Raw genomic sequence first — 15,908 nt, forward strand, 5'->3', positions numbered from 1 at the left:
CTCTCTTCAGTCAAACAACAAGATTAATAAATCACTTTAAAAACTATTCCCTTTTTCTTCTCTTGGCCAAGTAAAGTGTGTGCTTCTCTCTCTCCCCCCCCCCCCCCATTGCCAACTGCATGGAAACAACTTTAAGAGCCCTGGTGACTGGTAAAATAGGAAGTGTTTTATTTGGGGAGGGGGAGAAAAGCGGGAAGGTTTGGAGATCGAAAGGGGGGAGTGGAAGAGGGAGGGGGTTGAAAAGAGAGATTTCACTTTGATGAGAAGCGATCCCAGGCTGAAACGAACCAGACAAGGATCAAGGAGGGTTTATTTCTGACAGTCACCAAGGGCAAGAACTGCAAACTGAGCATACTCAGTTGGAGTCGAAGAGCTTTGGAAACAAGATGCAGTGAACACAGAAGGTGGCAGTCTCAGAGAGGAGGGAGAAGAGGGCGGGCAGCAACTGCCACTCTCCACTCTCGCAGTCCCTTTCGGAGGGAGCAGCTGAGCAACCCCCGTTTCTTCTGCTTTAAAAAAAGCACAGAAGACGGAGGGGCTTGTATTCTGCCCAGGAACGGTGGTGTGACTATATTGCTGTGAGAGGCCACCCCACGCCTCCCCTGTGCATTTGTGGCGCCTCCCCAGGGAGCCACGCCTCACAGTTTGAATAACACTGCCCCATGGTATCCCAACAGTTCTCCAAAAAGTTGATCTGCATTACACTGATGTGAATATCTAAAATTCAGTGAAAACAAGCACTTTGTATGTAGTACACTGTGATGTATGTCTTATATAAGGACATAAACAACTGTAAGCCTCTCCCTCCACAACCCCAGTTTGGCTGTAACAGAAGCAACAGAAGGCATCTATCTCCGGACCAGATCAGATGGAAAGCTCTTCAACCACTCCAGACTGAGAGCAAAGTCCAGCTGAAATGTCTGCGTGACTTCCTCTTTGCCGACGATGCAGCTGTCACCGCCCACTCTGCCAAAGATCTCCAGCAGCTCATGAACTGTTTTAGCAAGGCCTGCCAAGACTTTGGACTGACAATCAGCCTGAAGAAAACACAGGTCATGGTTCAGGATGTGGACTCACCTCCCTGCATTACAATTTCTGCGTACGAACTGGAGGTTGTCCATGACTTTGTGTACCTTGGCTCAACGATCTCCAACACTCTTTCTCTCGATACTGAGCTAAACAGACACATCGGCAAAGTAGCTACCACGTTTTCCAGACTCACAAAGAGAGTCCGGTCCAACAAGAAGCTGACGGAACATACCAAAAATCAGGTCTACAGAGCTTGCGTCTTGAGTACACTTCTGTACTGCAGTGAGTCATGGACTCTTCGCACACAAAAGGAGAAGAAGCTGAACACTTTCCACATGCACTGCCTCTGACGCATCCTTGGTATCACCTGGCAGGACAAAGTTCCAAACAACACAGTCCTGGAACGAGGTGGAATCCCCAGTGTGTATACACTGCTGAAACAGAGATGCCTGCGTTGGCTTGGTCATGTCGTGAGAATGGGAGATGGTCAGATCCCAAAGGATCTCCTCTATGGAGAACTTGTGCAGGGAAAGCACCCTACGGGTAGACCACAGCTACGCTACAAGGATATCTGCAAGAGGGATCTGAAAGCCTTAGGAATGAACCTCAACAGGTGGGAAACCTTGGCCTCTGAGCGTTCTGCCTGGAGGCAGGCTGTACAGCATGGCCTTTCCCAGTTTGAAGAGACACTTTGCCAACAGACTGAGGCAAAGAGGCAAAGAAGGAAGGCCCATAGCCAGGGAGACAGACCAGGGACACACTATACTTGCTCCCGGTGCGGAAGGAATTGTCACTCCCGAATCAGCCTTTTCAGCCACACTAGATGCTGTGCCAGAACCACCATTCAGAGCTTGATACCATAGTCTTTTGAGACTGAAGGTTGCCAGCAACAAACAACTGGAAGGAAAGAGTTTTTTGGGGAGCTGTTATTGACTCTTTTGGGAAAAGGACATCTTCAAAGGAAGGGAAGAAGAGTAATGCTGGAAAAGTGACAGTGCTACTAATGAACCTGCTGCTGAATAAACAAATACAGGTTGAGTCTTGTTATTTTCTAGGGCTCCACTCCCAGAACTCCATTCCCAGAACTCCCAGAAATCTGTGGATGGCAAAAATCACATTAAAGCAAATCCATTTAAAAAACAATGTCCCTTTGCTAGGTGATTTAAAAACAGTCTTGCTAACCTTAGCGACATAAGAGTCATTAGGCAGATAATCCATCAATCAGTCTCTCTCCAGGCACTTAGGAAGGCTTCACTCTGAGCCAGTGACCCTTCAGCAATGCAAAGTGATTATCTTTCTTTCAGGTGCTCAGGAGGAAAGGAGGGGTCACAGTGAAGCTGTTCTAAGTGACAAAGTGGAGAGAGAATGATTGATGGATTGTCAGCCAGCTGTTCTCTCTCACATTAATGAAGCTATTGATAAAGGACTTTTCCCCCTTTAATTTAAAGGGCCCATCTCATTGCGTTGAGATAAAACCGCAGGTGAAAAATCCGTGGGTAATTAGGTTATACGTGTACCATTTTTAGAAGCTAAAATTAAGACTTCTGTGTAAAGGGCAGGTATTTTACCACCATATCTCGGTCCAAAAGCAGATTAACACCCTTATCCTAAATACATTACGTCACATTATGTGCCACTGAAATAAGTGTGCCTGTATATACAACTACTGTGTTTTTCATACTAAAAATAAACGCATAATATGAGGCAAGGTAATATGTGTAGTTGCTCTTTAAAAACACTTTGTTCAGACTGAGGAACCAAAGCTGAAACACCAGTTATGTAGAACCAACCAGGCTCTTATTGGCTCCCCAGAATACTGGCCTGACTGCCTGTCAACTGAGATACTGCAGCACAGCAAAGAAAAGGCTAATAACTCCCTGTGTTTGAAAGCTGACCTGGTGGAGTATGGAGAAAATGTCCTAGGCTGGCTGCTGGAGGTGACTAGGCCTGATGCTCCCATCCTCAGTGCCCTTTAGACTAAGTTTGAAGCAGGGATATGCCAGAGCCACCACCACCTCCAACTTGAGTTGAGTCCCAAGTGTCTACCCCAAGTGACTCAAATTGCAAACGAGTCATAATGGTGGCTTATACAACGCATCCAGAGCCGTTTTTCAAGTCACTCTGGCTCAAGTCAGAGTCTTTTCGAGAAGCGAATTGAGACGCGGAAGTAGCAAAAAAAAATGTTTTAAAGCAAGAAGGCAAGCACACTCAGAACAGAGTCAGAAGCACACACAAAAGCGAGTCTTGACTCAAGTCTACTCAAGTCTTCCCTCTTGCAGGATAAAACCCCTAAGTCAGTATCTGAGTTTTTGACATGCATGTCTTGAGTCCCCTTGAGCAGAGAAAAATGTGTGTTTTCATGACTCAAATCTGAGTCATGACCCATTCCTGGTTTGAAGTAATACATATCAGCCTTGCTCCTGCCCATTAGCTTCCTAATTTTATACAGCTGGTCTACCTGTGAACCCAAAGTAACATGATCTGTCGTTTGTCCAATTCCTGGAAACTAGTGCTGTGTGAACATTTATGCAGTTTAATGCTCTGTGAAGAAGAAATTGGTTGTATGGGTGGAAGTGAGGAATAAAAGAGAGAGGAGAAGAGGTAGTACTAAGGAAAGTTGGTAAAAATTTGGGGGGGAAAGCTCTGTGTGTGTGTTAGTGAGAGAGAAAGAATTGTTACAGAAGAAGAATGAAAAGGAGAATGAAACTGGGTGTCATGGATCTCTTGGCTACATGATGTTTGGGATGTGCTAATTTAACAACAAAAATGTTCTGGGGCATCTTAAAGTCTAACTGATTTATCATGACAATTTATAGGTAGCAGACCTCCTTCAAGGGGTGCACGAAGTGTCAGTGAAGTTGCCTGTATTAGTATTTGGAATTATAACATTTGGCCATATTGGTATCTGTTTCTCTTTGTAAATTCTCTTGACAAAAACAGAAGGTCAGTTCTTTCAGATCTAAAAGGGAAAGAGAAAGTTCACCTCTCTTTTCAAAAGTTTGCCAATATTTGATAATCAAAAGCAAAAGAGAGCACAAATTATTAACAGCCTTGAAAGGATTTCCTCGCGTTCATAAAAAGCTGCCTTACCGAAGACGTATCAGGCGCAAATGATCTGTCTCCATGAATTTATACCCATCTTTCAGCTGCTGTCGAGCTCCAAGTATTAGTTCTAATACTCAAAGATATCATATAGGTTTCTGTCACACTCTAGAAAATGTGTGCTCCAGAATTAATTTTTGGTTTTTTGGCAATCCATCAGGGTTTTTCACACTGATGACAGCCAATCTACTGCTCTTTATAAACTCCACACAAGTTACCTTCTTCCGACATTTGAGGATATAAATCAGAGTTAACCCTATTATCCTTAACGGACTTACACTGATTTATGTGAGAGGAAAATAAGACTTCATATGTGGATGAGCAAGCAACCAAACACTGTCTCAGATGAGAAATGTTATCCAATGCCTTGCTCCTTGGGTAGCAGTGCATTAGCAACTCTGTGTAGCAAAACTTACGCCATAAGTATTGATTCATAATAGATACAGCTACTGAGTTTTCATTATTTATCAGTAACCCTGCTGCATCACATTTCAAGCCAATTCCTGGTCTGGTCTCAGTGGAACCAAAGGCAAAACTACTCAATTTGATACAAATACCCCCAAGAGCTTTAAGAGATATGTGTCTCACGTCTAGATTGGTCCACTGACAGGTTTTGCAATTTAATGTTCTTGTTGCTACGCCACACATGACGAGAACACAAGAGTATGAAACGGTGGTGCTGGATGTGACCACATGCTTCTAATTTGTGACAGAGGGGATAGCAGCACCAGGTGGTAGCTTGGTACAGTTACAGCTGGAGAAATTTGTGTGAAGAATATTGATACATGGATACACAGGAAGTCTGTGGTTATATAGCCAGACATTTCTTGTTGGTACCAGACGCTGTATGATTGCTATTATAGTTTTCTTTTTTATTATTATTATTTTTAAAATATAGACCCATAATTATTTTTTTGCTGAGAGTAGTAGACCCCCTAAACCTGATATTGTTAAAACCACTGATAAAGGGTTTCTAAGCAGCAACTGTTACCCTGCACATGCCTGATCTCGTCTGATCTCAGAAGCTAAGCAGGGTCACGCCTGGTTAGTACTTGGATGGGAGACCGCCTGGGAATACCAGGTGCTGTAGGCTTATACCATAGTCTTTCGAGACTGAAGGTTGCCAACCAAACCAAGCATATAACAGAAGTACAGAGTAGGAAAAAAATAATCAAAAGGAGAAGATTGTTCCACCCCACCCCCCCATGTCTTGTAGCTATGGTGACTTACTGGTATGTTGTACTTGTTTTAGTGTAACTTTACACTCACTTCCCCTAAATTTTCTGCAATCCTATGAGAGCCATATGATTGGATGACTTCATGCACTTCAGTTTCCTAGCTGAGCTATGAACATGGCCACTCGTACACAGTCCACAGGCATGGCATCTTAGAGCATTTATGCATAGTGGGGGACCACTTTATCCATCCTACCCCACTGTTCTTGAATCTGCAACAGGACTTCATTCATATTTTATTTCATTCAAACTACTAGCATGCAGCTTCCTTTTCCAGGATTCCCAACTCATTCCCTCCCTCCAGAAGTCCCAGTGAGCCTCCGAGTCCCCTGCTCATTCACATCATGGTTCGCTGAACCTCTCATTCACTTGCTGCTGCCAGGGACCCTTACTGAATCAGGCACTGTGAGTTGGATTCTAACCTTGTGCTCTATGAACAGAAGGAATGGAAGGAGAGTTGCACTCATGGAAAGGGTTTATCTATGACCACAGCTCTCCTTCCAAGAATGAAAGGAGTTGCCATTCCTGGAATATAGTACAATGTTAGGGTTTACCCCTCTGTGTTTCTTTTATCTCTTGGTGCTCCTGAGTAAACATCTGCTAAGGAAGCATGTGTGTTAAGAAAATACTAGGTTAATCTTTTTCCATAGCAATTTTTCACCCTGTAAACACTTTCTTAGGCCCCTTCCTTGGGCCATCCTTGGTTAACAGCAACACAATTGGTAGTGGTAACTTCCACTTTATTAGTCACCAACATATGCAAATGAGAGTAAATAATAACACTTCTATTAAGAGGAATCTAAACTACTTGTACATGCATGGATGCACTACATAACAAAATAGGAATACAGTAAAAGATATATACACAGCACTTTAAAAAAGACACAGTATAATATTTGGAAACATAACACAAACAAGTCCAGAACTTCTCACATAGGTTATTCCACGCAGAGAAATTGTAGAAGAAAACTAAATTGTAATAGCTGTGGCAATAGGAGATACATATGAAACTCTTACTTTTTGCATTATATTGTGTGACAACCACAGGCAATTCTTCCAGCAAATCCATGTTTACAGCATCTTGTTCTACATAGAAATTTTGCAAAAAGGTGGTGACTGAGAACAGGAAAAAGTCTGAGCCAACTGAGTTTTGTAAAACAATTCCAAACTGTCCTGCATGTTCTGATCCTAATTTCTCATCCTGGTTAAAACCGAACCTTGTAGAAGAAGTCACTGCTGGTCTTTGTGCCCAATGCTCTATAGATTAGTATGTCAATACTAGACTTCCTGCTTACGCAGAAATGACTGCAAGGTCCCTTTCAGTTCTGTTTGCATATTCCAAGCATGGTTGAAAACAAGGAAGTTTATGTAATGTTCCAAGAAGTGGTGAACCTCATGGCAGGTATGAATACACCACAGAGATGAATGCACAAATGTTCTTTTCATCAGAAATCCAAGCAGGAACTATTTTTCCCCTGAAAGTTTAAGCAGGTTGAGTCATTGGACGGATTACTTTCTGAATCATCTATCTAGCAAGAATGGAAAGAAACAGCTCAAGAATAACTAATCTTCCTTGTATTTATTGAGAAGACACTCCAGTCTCTGTTACTGATATATTCACTCCTCCAAATTTAGCCTCCATGTAAGATTGGCTAGCCTTAACTGACCCTGTTTACCAAAATACATAGCAAGAGACAGAACATGGTTGAGTACTCAGACCTGACAGGGGTGACTATCTTTTCAGACAGTCATTCACAGAAGCCTATTTAAATATATAATTTGCTCTTGTTGCAGGAGGGAATATTATGATAGATAGCAACAGCCAAAGTATAAATGGGGGTATCCACTCCCCATCTTCTTCCCAAGGTGAAGCTCTACCTCCATAAGCGTTTGGATGGCCATGGAGGGGGGGGTGCGTTGCAACATGAAACTAGGCAATCCTGATCATGCTTTTGCCTGTTCTCCTTTCTGCTAGGTCTGTCTTAGGTCAGTTCTACCAATAATCCGTTTCTGTACTCCAGTTCTTCCAGTCCTTCTTTCCTCCATCTTGTTTGCTCAAGCCTCCATCTATTCATCGTACACCCTCTTGACCAGACATGCAGCCTGGTCTTCTTCCTTTCACCACTCCCTCCGGAGGCTCATCTTTAAAGGCCTGCCTGCCTTTGTCTCTCAGGTGAATGCAATCAGCTGCTTTCACCCATGGCTGAGAGTGTCCCATGCTACAGGGAAGTACAACCACTGATCTCTTATCTCTAAGGTTCAATGGGCTATTGAGTTCAGGTTATCTGTGACAACTATAATTGAGTTGCTACTTACTGTACTTTTTTCCCCACCACTTAGGAACATAGTTACCACATTTTCAAACTAAGTAAGCCTGAAATAAAATTATTTTACATTTGATATACACAGACTGCATTCTCTTGCACTGCAGCTCATTCATTTCTGGTAACTGGAAATTCTCCATCCTCCAGTGCAGATTATTCAAGTGCATCAAAAGGAAATTAAATAATATTTGTTTTCCAGGATGCAGAACTTCTACTGAATTCTGGACATACATAGTGACAAAAGAAACCACAGATGATATCACTGAAAGAGACCTAAAGAGCTGAAGAAAACATCTTCAACTTGATGAAGATATTCACCCCAGAAAATAACACACAATCCAAATTCTGAAAGAATTCAATATGTTTATGTTACACACCTTGAAATCTAAGCAAAAAAATCAATAGCAGCAGAATGGTTCAAGCCTCATCTTCCTTGGATATGTCTGAGTAAATGCATGGAGAATATATTTTTAATTAGGTGTAGGTCATGAATATATTTTGAAAGATTATGAGTCAGTACAGCAAATTTCTAAAGCATTCTGCTAACAATATTTTTATTTATACAGCACAATAAATGATCATAATGCTTTAGTGTACCATAAGCATAAAAGACAGATCCTTGCCCAAAGCAGCTTGCAGTCTAAATTCTAACAGAATGGAAGATGACAAGGAGTGGTGAAGCATAAGCAAGGGTGACAAGAGAGCAGTGTAGCCAAATCAAGTTATACATACTTTGTATCAGTTTCAGTCAGATGAAGGAATAAGCAAAAGGCTTCACTGTGGTATAGCAGTCCTGGCCCAATCTGCTATAAAACCTGTACATTACAATCAACAAATAACAGCTAAACATAATACTATATTTTGGTTATAAGAAGATGGAACAATAGCATTGATACAGTAAGCTTTAAGTGCCTGTGCAAACAAATGCATTCACTCTTGTTTTTGTCTTAAGTCAAATCAGGCACAACAAAATTATTTTAAAAGCTTAAACTATTTCATTTTTTTTAAAGGTATGCAAGGAACAGCAGTTTAATTTAGGAAAATTTGGTTTGGTGATCTATTAAGGCTATAAGATTAATTGTGGCTTAATCAACTCATATCAATCAGTGAGGGGTAATTTAATTTGTGACCCTGTGAGTTAAGGGCATAGTTACTTTTTCAGGCTGTTTTGGTTTGCATGACATTGCAACAGGGAATTAAAAACAGAATATTAAGGTAGCTTCTCCCTTTATCAATGAGTTGTAACTTGTTTACTAATTTATGTTTATGAAATTTTAGGTTCACTTTCCTAAAAAGACAAGCCTTACCAGAAGCATCAGTCAGTGCAAGAGCTTACTGCATCACTCCCATGACAGGCCTCCTTCTGTACCAGACCATACAGAATAGATCACAATATCATATGCACAGCCTAAATGCACTGGCATCACTAGGGTTGGTGTCACCCCCATTAACTTTATTTATTTTAATATATAACAGTACAGGTCACCAAACAAATCAGTAACCAAAAAAAACCTAGCGGCTAACTTGATGACGTTCATGCAACTGAATAAAGGCCCAATCCTATCTTACTTCAGCACCAGTGCTGAGCTCCAGCGCTGAGTGTCACAAATGTGCCAGAAGGATAGGCAAGGGGAAGAACCGGGGTGGGAAGAGGTGGGACCAGCAGAGCCCTGTTCCACCATGTCCTATCTTCCATGTTGGGCTGTAAAACCAGACACAGGGGCTCTCAAGTCTGCACCAGCAAATAGCCGGCGCAGATTTGAAAAGCCCCAGTGAAAGTCCCCTTTTCCCTTCTGCTGGGTCTTCTCCAGCAGACCCAGCAGTGCCACTGAATGCATTTCGGCTCCACCGCACCTGGTGGTGCTGCCAGGGATAGGACTGGGCTGTAAGAGTTCTAGTATTAGCTCTGAAACATGGAACTAAGAGCTGACTCATATTTACAGGTTTCCTGCTGTGTCATAACAACACCTCATTGGTTCGTGGAACAATCAGTCTCATTGGTCAGAGTTAAGAAAATCCCCTTTTTCTTACAGTTGTGTTTTCTTTTTCTGCTTATTTGGCTATAACATTTGATAGAATACAGATATTTCAACATGGTGTGTTTCATTGCATTCTGCATTAAATTACCCATTGAATAATATGTAACATGATGATATTATCCAACAATACCAAAATTGTCACAATTTTGGCCAGCAGGAGTGTCACCTCTCCCCCAGAGGGTTTCACCCAATACAGTCCACCCAATACAGTCTAGCAACGTCAGAACATCATGTTACTGAGATTTTGGTAACATGCACATTTATTTTAAAGTTACAATCCAGTCTTTTGCTTAAGCTCAATGAAACTCAATCTCAAGTAAGCATCTAAAGGAGTGCAGCTTTAATTTATTGACTAATTAACTGGTTAAGAAGCAGATTACTGGTCAACAGGCAGACTAATCCAAACCTTTTCTGGCGCAGCTGGGCCGTCTTGCCCACACTGTATCCAGCACAGGTAAGGAGCAGGATGGAGGTCTCCCTAGGGTAAGGAGATATTTTTCCTCTTACCCCGAGTAACGCTCCAGCCTGCCAAATGGAGCTACTCGGATCACATTAGGTAAATTGCTGGCTCAAGTCCAAGCAGCCCCATATAGGGCTTAGGAGGGAGGATAGGATACAGTGGAGGCCTGCTTTACTGATCCCACCTCCCTCCCAGGCCTGATCTGCCCTTGTTCTGCTCTCCCTGCTGCAAAATGCCCATTCACACCCACCCTCCCCTAACTCTCTGTTGCTCAGTGGAGCAGTCGTCTCTGTCAATGGCCTAGCTTCTGGATGCATCACTGTCAGGTCAGCATAGGCCTTTCTGTCAGTACCGCTGCTCTCAAGTAGTCACAAAGATGCTATGTGGCACATTTGCAACATCCTAAACTGGTGCAGTGCTGCTTTGAGTTAACCAGGGCAGCGTGAACCCAGGCCTAGGTGCTGAATCTGGTTCTTCATGCTGATCTATCCGCCCATGAGCAGACTTTTCTGTTCTGCTTGGGTGCCATATGACATCTTCCTCTTTCGGAGGACGGGGACTCCCTGGGCAGTTGCGTCTGCCCAGATGTCCTGTCACGTGGCCTTCTGGGACGCCAGACAGATGACACGACTGTCCAGAGCATCCCTGTTCTCTTAAAGAGAAGGACATCACACAGCACCCAAGCAGAATGTTCAGATGCAGTCCCAGACCTCTTTCTGGGTGTGCAGCAGGTGCAGACGTCTAGACACTTTCTTGTTGACTTTTCATAGCAAGGATCTTGCATGAAATAAGTCTATTTCTAAATTGATCATAATCACTCTAAAACTTGCAGAAATATATATGAGCGGTTTTTCTCAAACTGTGGGTTGGGACCCACAAGGTGGATCATGAGCAGATTTCAGGTGGCTTCCCATTCATAATAAATAAAAATATTTTATTTTTAGATATTAGACTTGATGCTACCATGGTATGTGACGGCATTTGAGGAAATGTAACAGGTTTGTATTTTTAAAAAGCAACTACAGGTATAACCTAATCATCCATGGATTTTTTCACCCATGGTTTTATTTCAGTGCAATGGAAGGGCCCTTTAAATGAAAGGAAAAAGTCCTTTAACAATAGCTTCTTTAATGTGAGAGAGCAGCCAGCTGACAATCCATCAACAACAAGAACAGTATTTATATACCGCTTTTCAACAAAAAGTTCCCAAAGCGGTTTACAGAGAAAATCAAATATCTAATGGCTCCCTGTCCCAAAAGGGCTCACAATCTAAAAAGATGCAACACCAGCAGGCAGCCACTAGAAAAGACACTGCTGGGGTGAGGTGGGCCAGTTACTCTCCCCCTGCTAAATAAAAGAGGAGCACCCACTTGAAAAAATGCCTCTTAATCAGTTAATCATTCTCTCTCCAGGCAGGAAAATATCTTCACTCCAAGGCAAGCAACCCCTCCTTTCCCCCTTCTTTGTCCCCCCCCCCAGCTCTTGGTGAAGGCAGGGATTGCTTAGAAAGAGTGAAGTCTTTCTTCAGATTGTCTGCAGGATGCATTACAAAGGTCAGCAAGGCTGTTTTTAAATCACTGAGCAAAAGGACATTGTTTTTTAAATGGATTTGCTTTAATGTGATTTTTGCCATCCCTGTGACTTCTGGGAACAGAATCCTCAAGAATAATGAGGCTCAACCTGTATATATATGCTTTTAACAATGATAGTCAGTGAATCCTGGGTAAGTGTGGGTAGGATTGCAGCCTAAGATTGTTAAAAATTTTCCTGCATGATGATGTCACTTCTGGCTATGACATCACTTCTGACAGATTCACATTCTAAAAAGTGGGTCCTGGGGCTAAGGTCTGAGAACCATATAATATGGGAATTAAAAATAACTGTGATTCCTGCATACTGAAAGATCCCATTTTCAAATCTCAAACATGCTTCACAAGTTTATTATTAACTGCCAAGGAGTGGAGTGAAAACTGCAATGCTTTAATATTTTACAACCTAAACAATTGAAACATATTCCTTTTTGAAGACATTCCTCAAATATTGAATGCTTTTCCAATTTATTATAGATACAGTTATAGATTTTGCAGTAGCATCCTAAAGGGCACATTTATTTATGTTCCACAAATAACAGGCCTTACAACATTAGTCACCCCCTGAAAAATACAGACATATACTTATGATCTACTACTGGAAATAGCCATTCTTCCTAATAATAGGCATTTTAACTGTCATGGCTTAAGAAAATGTCGCTATCATCTCTCACCCATTGATTCTGACAATTTTATCTCTGTAGCACATACTATCCAGTACAATGGTGAAAATATTTGAAACAACTAATCTACAAGCATCCTAATACATACTAATATCTAGAGTTATCAAAATAAAGCACACAAGATAGAAATCCATTCATATTACTTGTAGCGATAGGAAAATACCATGCCCATTTACTTGATACTATGCCACTGAACCCAGGGGAAATTACTTCTAAGTAAACTTGCATAGGCTGGTGCTGCACATTGTCCTTGTTGCTGGCAACCTTCAGTCTCGAAAGACTATGGTATCGCGCTCTGAATGGTGGTTCTGGAACAGCGTCTAGTGTGGCTGAAAAGGCCAATCCGGGAGTGACAATCCCTTCCACAACGGGAGCAAGTGCAGTCTGTCCCTGGTCTGTCTCCCTGGCTATGGGCCTTCCTTCTTTGCCTCTTAGCCTCAGACTGTTGGCCAAGTGTCTCTTCAAACTGGGAAAGGCCATGCTGCACAGCCTGCCTCCAAGCAGAACGCTCAGAGGCCAGGGTTTCCCAACTGTTGAGGTCCACTCCTAAGGCCTTCAGATCCCTCTGGCAGATGTCCTTGTATCGCAGCTGTGGTCTACCTGTAAGGCACTTTCCTTGCATGAGTTCTCCATAGAGGAGATCCTTTGGGATCCGGCCATCATCCATTCTCACAACATGACCAAGCCAACGCAGGCGTCTCTGTTTCAGCAGTGCATACATGCTAGGGATTCCAGCTCGTTCCAGGACTGTGTTGTTTGGAACTTTGTCCTGCCTGGTGATGCCGAGGATGCATCGGAGGCAGCGCATGTGGAAAGCGTTCAGTTTCCTCTCCTGTTGTGTGCGAAGAGTCCATGACTCACTGCAGTACAGAAGTGTACTCAAGACGCAAGCTCTGTAGACCTGATTTTTGGTATGTTCCGTCAGCTTCTTGTTGGACCGGACTCTCTTTGTGAGTCTGGAAAACGTGGTAGCTACTTTTCCGATGCGTCTGTTTAGCTCAGTATCGAGAGAAAGAGTGTTGGAGATCGTTGAGCCAAGGTACACAAAGTCATGGACAACCTCCAGTTCGTACGCAGAGATTGTAATGCAGGGAGGTGAGTCCACATCATGAACAATGACCTGTGTTTTCTTCAGGCTGATTGTCAGTCCAAAATCTTGGCAGGCCTTGCTAAAACAGTTCATGAGCTGCTGGAGATCTTTGGTAGAGTGGGTAGAGACAGCTGCATCGTCAGCAAAGAGGAAGTCACGCAGACATTTCAGCTGGACTTTGGACTTTGCTCTCAGTCTGGAGAGGTTGAAGAGCTTTCCGTCTGATCTGGTCCGGACATAGATGCCTTCTGTTGCAGTTCCATAGGCCTTGGACATTGGACATTGTCCAAACACCAGCATATACGCACATTCCATGAAGTATAAGAAATGATTTAAAAAATAGTATACCATCCTATTATGCTAAACACACTATCACATTCTGAGCTCACTACTGTGAAGACTGCCTTAACAATTTCAATGCAACTTCCTTTTAGGTACGAATGCTTAGGATCACAATATCGTAGCTCAAATCAAGATTAAACAAGTGCACACAGAAACAAAGACCACTGATTTAAAACCATGCAATTCATTTGGAAGAAAAATGTACTGTACTTCAAAATGTAGCCTTAAAACCCAGTCCCATTCATGGTTATGTGGAAGTTAGACCCACTGAATTCAATGGGACTTACCCCCAAGTAAGCATGCATAAGACTATAGCCTTCACAAAATTAGTATATTAGGTATAGTTTTACTTACCTAGGAGCATGTTTTTCATCTGCCTATAATTCATTGATATTTTAGACTTGCGTAAGCAGTAAAGGATCCTTATAGTTCCTTTTAGCCCCAGCGAGTTTAATTAAGATTGGAATAGGAGCTGTTGAGAAGTAAGCCCTCAGTTGAGAACTTTGTGAGTTACAGCGTGCTCCATTCCTACAGGCCTACAGATACCTCAGAGAAAAGTAACTGAAACAATGAAGAGACTGTCAGGAGCTGTTGCCACTAGTGGTGTTGCCTCACCACTAGTGAGGCAATAGTTCTCAGGAAGGGGTCACAGTTCAGAAAGAGAACACATGTTTTGCATGTACAAGGCTGCAGTTTCAATTCCCAGAATCTCAAATTTTAAAGATCTCAAACCACAGGGCTGGGAAAGACCTCTGGCTGAAATTGTGGAGAGCTGTGGCCAGATATTCAATTTTGGGCAAGGAAAACCAACAGATCTGCACTAAAGCAGCTTTCACATATATCAAAAACATGAAACCAGAAGATGTGCTGCCCTGATAGCTTTTAGTGACATCATTTTAACTTAACATGTTAACAATTTTTTTTTAAAAAACATAAAAATAAAAAAGTAGTCCAGGCCTGTGTCTTTGCCTGGCCATTCTACACGACAGTGATTACTTCCCCCTCCCTCATCATCTAGTAAGTATCCTGTGGCTTTTGGGAGGAAGTCAAAGTAGACTCAGCAGGGCAGCAAGGGCTTACCCCCAAGAAAGGGAACAAATGAGCTCTTCCCCAGTGGAGACCTCCAGGACTGCCCCCACCTGCAGGCTGCAGCACACACTCTGGTGGTGCAGCCACATCGGTGGGGTGGGTGTGTGTTTAGGTAGGATTGGAGTGTTATAGATTTTCAAATTATAGGATGCAGAATTTGAATTTGCAATAAATTCAGATACTTGACTAAAGGTAGCCATGACTTAATAGTGGCAATTTATTTTAGTGTTTATGGGTCATGATTTTCAGTTATCTTTTGTTAATGGAAGATCTATTTGAGCTTGAGGGGAAACATAATAAGAAACACTGGAGAAGTGATACAAACTTCTTATAAAATGAATAAATAAAGTGAATAAATAAAATGAATAAATAAAGGCAATAAAGTGTGGCTTGCATACAGTACATCCTATTGTGGGATTTCTAATATATTCAGCAGCATCTACTCCAAACATTTTTTTTTTTAATGGGAAGGAACCTAATTCTGCAAGCACAGATATTTAGAAGGATTTCTCTAATTGCCTTTGAAAATTACCCTGTTGATGCTGGATATGTGAAAATAATATGGTGACAGGAGAAATAAAGTTACATGCTGGTAAACTGTCAGCTTATCAGCAAGCTTCCCTTCATAGTTGTAAGGGGTAACAGGAGTTCACAAACTGATCATCAGTTTCCATGACACAAATGAAAGCAGAGAAAGCTACAGTTACTGAAACTGTCACATTGAAGATTAAAAAAAAAATAGTCATCAGTTTATAGAGTAGTGTTTCATGTAACATGAACATGCAGGCAAACCCTAGAAAATACTTAGATGTGGAAAGAAAGGCAGGTTGTGTTTGTAAAGGCTAGCATTTCTAAAATATGCTAATGCAGTGGTTCCCAAACTGGTGGGTTGTGACCCACCAGCAAGGAAAGCACTTACCCTTGTC

The 15,908-nt window shown here is 42.1% G+C and overlaps 1 protein-coding gene and 1 pseudogene across 3 annotated transcripts in view; one reads left to right on the forward strand and one right to left on the reverse strand.

Annotated features, from left to right (window-relative positions):
• Positions 1-15,908, reverse strand: part of ZNF385B (zinc finger protein 385B) — a 208,341-nt gene that overhangs the window by 120,626 nt on the left and 71,807 nt on the right. The gene's annotated exons all lie outside the window — the stretch shown is intronic.
• On the forward strand, positions 5,105-5,224 carry LOC136637348 (5S ribosomal RNA; annotated as a pseudogene).

Source organism: Tiliqua scincoides, chromosome 1 (genome assembly GCF_035046505.1).
Source record: "Tiliqua scincoides isolate rTilSci1 chromosome 1, rTilSci1.hap2, whole genome shotgun sequence".
In the NCBI taxonomy this organism is placed as follows: Eukaryota; Metazoa; Chordata; class Lepidosauria; order Squamata; family Scincidae; genus Tiliqua; species Tiliqua scincoides.